This window comes from Lepidochelys kempii, chromosome 5 (genome assembly GCF_965140265.1).
Source record: "Lepidochelys kempii isolate rLepKem1 chromosome 5, rLepKem1.hap2, whole genome shotgun sequence".
In the NCBI taxonomy this organism is placed as follows: Eukaryota; Metazoa; Chordata; order Testudines; family Cheloniidae; genus Lepidochelys; species Lepidochelys kempii.
In genome coordinates, this window is record NC_133260.1 from 132,194,547 (window position 1) to 132,200,546 (window position 6,000).

Genomic DNA, 6,000 nt, shown 5'->3' on the forward strand with positions numbered 1-6,000 from the left:
TCTTATGATGTTAAAGTAACAGTTCTGCATTTAACAACCCTGCATCTAGAAATTGATTATTTAGTGCAATAGAAGTAAAACTCTCTGAATAACGCAGACAGATATCCAAATCCCCTGAGCAGTCTAAAGTGCAAGTGCATTATTGTTTGACTTCATTCCCCTGATGCAAGAAGATATAGTTCAGACAGAGCACACTTGAAGTAATATTTACTTAATGTAAACTTGTTGTTTTCATAGAGGTTGAATGAAATTAAAAGAAATAGACTTAGACAAAGCTTATAAATCAAATCTGTTAAAGTGGCTCTTTGAATACGTTGTAAAAGTTTCACTAAACAGTAGCTTTACCTGAAGCGTCGGATGAAATCTCTGGCCTAGTGTTATGTGCTAGATCAGACTTGATGTTCCTATGGTCCCTTCTGGCCTCAAATGCTATGCATCTATGACATCATTTATATTTCAGTAGCACCTAGAGATCACAACCACAAGGTCCTGTTATGAGAAACAGAGAGATGGTCAAATTTTTCAACTGTCTTTTTTTTTCCATGGGGAAAACTACTTTTTGTTGAAATCAAAATGTTTAATGGAAATGTATTCATTTGAATTAAAATTTTTGTTGAAGGTTTCTCCAGTTCATAATGGAATTGCTGGAGAGAGCCTCCCCAGAATAGCCAGTAGCCCAGTGGTTAGAGCACTGACCTGGGAGACCTAGGTTTAAGTCCCTGCTCTGCCTGGTTCAAGACAGGGACTTGTACCTTTGTCTCCCACACCCCAGGTGAGTGCCCTAACCACCAGGCTATTCTGGGGTGGGGCTCTTGCTTGCACTCTCCTTTTTTCCCCCTTAAATTCAAAAGGGTTTATTTTTGTTCCTCATTGGAATAAAAGATTTGGAATCTCTAAATTTTTCACCTAATGGAATCACTTTCTGGCTAGCCCTAGAGCCGCCCTGTGTGCACACTGCGAGAGACAGCTGTTACTCCCAGTGGGTTTTCAATCTAAGTAGACACCATAGGCAAAGGATAACAGAATCACAGAGAGGCGAAGTAACTTGCCCACAATCACACAAGCAAGCCCATGGCAGAGCTGGGAAGACAATCCAGGCCTCTGGCTGTCTAACTAATGCCTCACCCACTAGATCACATTACTTCCCTCCACATGCTTTCACATTTGTGCCATCTTTTCATTGTTTACCCCTGTTACAACTAAAACTAATATATAAAAAACACATGGACGACTCTCACCATTCTCTTCTCTTTCCAAAGCTGAAATTCATCGATGTTAAACAGAGCTTGTGAAATATATCCTGCACCCAACAGCCTGTGGAATATGCCTCTTAGCTGCCTACAGAGTTTTGAATAGCAGCAGAGCAAACTGTTAAGATTCTGACCGATTTTCACTCTGCTCCAACACAGCAAAGCTGTGAGCTGCAGCAGAGGCGCTGCTGCTATCTGCCTGCAGACTTACAAGAGAGAGCTGCTTTGTTTACACTTCGTTCACTTTTCAAAGGTTGTCCTCGCAACCATGAAGACTAGGACTTTGTGTTTAAAAAACCAAAGCAAAGCCAATTTGAATTCTGCAGAAGACAATGGCACTTGGCCTGGGGGAGTAGGAATCTTTCCCAGCTGAGCAGAGTTTTCACGCCTTGATGCTTGACATTGGCTCAGTTCATATTTTTTGAACTGGATGCATAAGATCTCAGACCTTACACAATGAAGTTAGTGGGAGCTTTGCTGGAGTAAGGACTTCAGGATTGGGCACAGAATCATTCAGATCTGCCTGGGCACCTTCCAATCCATTCTGAGGATGGGGCAGTATCTAGCTGCACTGCCCCCAGAGCAGCATCAGGGACTGAACTGTGACTCTTACAAGTCCATCCCTGCTTCCCTCTTGCTCTATGGGGGAAGTATGTTGGGCAGGGATGGCCCTTTGCCTTCTGTGTGCTGGCTAAGCTGTGCTGGCCAGGACTTTGAGGAGGGCACAGGGCTACACCCATTCCCCCTCCTGCCCAATCACTCCCTGCCTGGCAGTGGCTGATATCCTTCCTGTGCAGACTCTGGCGGTGTGGATAGCCCACGTTATTAGGGTCAGGGAGCTCCTTATGCTCTCGCCATTCCCTGCATGGACCCATGATTGGGCTTATACCTGAGCCCTTAACAATTAAGAAAAAATGAATAATCTTTGCAATCTTCTGAGACCTAAATGACTCTGTGATTTGAGCAGCACAATGAGGTCTGATTCGCTCTGAAATTTTTTGTGATTGGTGACAGTGATGGTAATGTTTCTGGACAGCACAGCTTGCCTGTTTTCTGCTTTGCAGACAGTAAAATTCTAAACCTTCCCTTTATGCCACATTGCCTTTCATGTGGCAGGCATACTGCCCCAGCAGCTCACGTGGTGCTGATCTAAATCCCCTGAAATTGTCCCGATCTTACACTCATGCAGAAATCTGGCTTTTATACCAACAATGCTGCAGACCTCAGATTCGGGTGTCTTCCATTTTCAGCCTTTTCATTTATTTTAATGACTGTACACAAGATGCAATGCATGAAGTTTTCCTTTGATATAAGTGTAACCCTTCTGCCTGTCAGAGTTTTCAGCAACAAGGGTTAGGTTCAGTATCTAGGGGTTCTGTTCCAATAACGCAATGCAAAACCGCCTCGAGCCCCCACCAGTGACCTGGGACAAATATATACCACCCCCCGCCCAGGTGCCTCTAAGAGGCAATACTTCCTCTCTTGCAAGCACAGAGTCTGAGTGTAGCAAAAGCCTTTTAATAACAGAAAGAATAATAAGAAAAGGAGGACTTGTGGCACCTTAGAGACTAATGAATTTATTTGAGTATAACCTTTCGTGAGCTACAGCTCACTTCATCAGATGCATGAAGTGAGCTGTAGCTCACGAAAGCTTATGCTCAAATAAATGTTAGTCTCTAAGGTGCCTTAAGTACTCCTTTTCTTTTTGCGGATACAGACTAACACCGCTGCTACTCTGAAACTAGAAAGAAACAATGTGGCATTATGTTGGGGAAACACCACCAACAGGATGCATAACACAAACCATGAGCAAAAACCCACCCCAAGCAAATTGGGCCATGTCCTTTCCCTTTGGTTCTTGAGTGCAGCAACCCAAAAGTCACCCAAAGTCCCAAAAGTCCAGCAACCCAAAAGTCTCTGTCTCTGATGAGTCCAGAGTTCAAAAGTTCATCTGCAGAGTTTTAAACCCCCTCCCCAGTCTGTGTGGAAATGGGGAGGGGGGAAGGAGGTAAAGGAGCATCTTACATGCTCTAATGGCTGACTGCCTCATCTCTCCATGAGTTTCTGCTGCCACTAGCCACTCCTCTCCACCAGTCATCCAGTGAGCCACTCCACCAGCAGCTCCTCTTCAGTAGCCATCCTGCAAGCTGCTTACCAATATATCTTCAGACCCCCTACTACTTAACCCAGTACTCAGTGATTTCAGCTCATAGGAGAGGAGCCCCCATATGGGTACACCATTAGCCCAAAGTGAATTCAGCTCTGCAGTCCGTAACCTGACTCCTTGTGAAATCAAAATTAGCTCTGCTATTACACAGTGGAAAGAGAAGGTGCAGTTAGCATTTAAGCCACTCAAAAAGGGTCCATAGTACAAATGCCTATCCCCAGCCTCCCTCCTTTCACTGAGTTTTGGAACCCATGTCCCTTGCCTAGCAAGTGCTACTTAGTTGATGGTGAGTCTCTCCATCATAAGAAAAAGCCAAATACAGTTCCAGTGTCCTTGATTTACATAATCAGGATAATAACACTTTATTCTTCCGGCCCCAATAACAGAGAAACTGGGGATTCCACAGCAGCCAAAGTGACCATCTAGGCTGGGAGGGTGTGCCTATGCAAATGAGATCAGCCCCTGAAGTTCTTTTCCACAACTCACCACCAGATGTCAGGCTAGAGCTCATCCTGACTCTACTTACATAAGTATGTGCTCCTAGATTTCCCACATTTTTCCCCCCAGTCTCATCTACATTAAAAATGTATGTTAATTGGCTCCACATTGCCAGCGTGTGTTCACTAATTCAATACCGAATACCATTGACCTCCTGTTGCAGTTAGGTTTTTATTATGATATTTTCAGGCCCAATTCAGCAAAGCACTTAAAAATAGTCTTAAATCCTAAGCCAGTGCTTCAGATTAAGCATACACTTAAATGCTTTGCTGATTCAGGGCCTTAGTCTGAAGCAAAAAGCAAACTATTTGCATTTCACCTTAGTAGTAAAGTTAAAAAATGCCCTGGGATAGAAGAGAAGAACAAACACATTTGCACCATGAATATAAATGCTTATTGGGTTTAATTTAATGCTCCTTTCAGGACATACATGTTGTAAGTGACTTGGATCGTGTAATGGGAATTCTTTGATCTCAGGTTTGGCTTTTATAAAATCCTCAAACTGCTTCAAGTAGTGTGCAGAACGCACTTTAAGTTTGTCTGCATTGTGTGCCAGCCAATGTGGATCAGACATACTATCCCAAATAATCTCATGTACTAGATCTTCCTCATGTTTCCTTGTGTTTGTGAATGACATGACTGTTGCAGAAATATGGAGCAATGACTTTTCTTCATGACTGTCTCCTCTAATTGAATGTGAGCCGTCATTAAAGGATGCCCTATGTTTTGACTATAGTATCTCCGCTAATAACCTCTATAGTTATATGACAAAATCAAAATGTAACCCTTCTGCCCGTCAGAGTTGGTAGTAACAAGGGCCGGGTTCAATATCTAGGGGATTCATTCCAATAACACAATGCAAACCAGCTTGAGCCCCCACCCAGTGACCTGGGACAAATATATACCACCCCTGCTGGGCGCCTCCAAGAGGCAATACTTCCCCTCTCGCAAGCACATAGTCTGAGTGTAGCAAAAAGCCTTTTAATAACAGAGAGAAACAATGGGGCATTATGTTGGGGAAACACCACCAACAGGATTCGTAACACAACCCCGAGCAAATTGGGGCATGCCCTTTCCCTTTGGTTCTTGAGTCCAGCAACCCAAAATCACCCAAAGTCCCAAAAGTCCAATGACGCAAAAGTCTCTGTCCCTGGTCAGGGCAGCCCCAGAGTTCGAAAGTTTATCTGCAGAGCTTTACCTCCCAACCTGGGTGGAGATGGGGGGAAAGAGAGGTAAGGGGCACCTTACATGATGTGAAGCTGACCGCCCCACAGCTCCATAGGCCTTCGCTCCGCTCCGCCAGCCACCCCACAAACTGCTTCGCTCCGCTCTGCTCCGCTCCCCACAAGCAGCTCCCGCCGTCCCACAAACTGCTCCACCAGCCAGTCCACGAACTGCACCACGTCCCACAAGCAGCTCCTGCCATCCTATGAACTGCTCCACCAGCCTGTCCACAAGGCACTCCAGCCATCCCGCAAACTGCTCCACAATATATCTTCAGGCTCCCCCACTACTTAACACAATGCTCAGTGATTTCAGCTCTTAGTCAGTTCAGCTCTTTGGTGAATTCAGCTTGTAGTATGGAAGTCTCAGTGCTGGTGAACCATTAGCCCAAAGCGAGCTCAAGCAGCCTATAACCAGACTCCTAATGGAATCAAAATTAGCTCTGATATTCTACAATAGAGAGAGGAAGAAGTGCAATTAGCATGTAAGGCCCTCACCCAAGGGCCCATGCCACCAAGTATTTATTTATACTCACTCACTCACAATTCACAGAGTTTTGGAACCCATGACCCTTGCCTAGCGAGTGCTCCTTAGGTGATGGTGAGTCCCTCCGTCATAACAAAAGACCAAGTACAGTTCCAAGCACAGTTCCCATAATCAGGGTAATAACAATTTATTCTTCCTGCCCCAATAACAGAGACACTGGGGATCCCACAGCAGCCAAAGTGACCATTTGGGCAGCTATGGCCTCATTCTAGGCGGGGTGGGTGTGCCTATGCAAATGAGATCAGCCCCTGAAGTTCTTTTCCACAACTTGCCACACCTCACCACCAGATGTCAGTGTGGAGCTCATCCTGACAC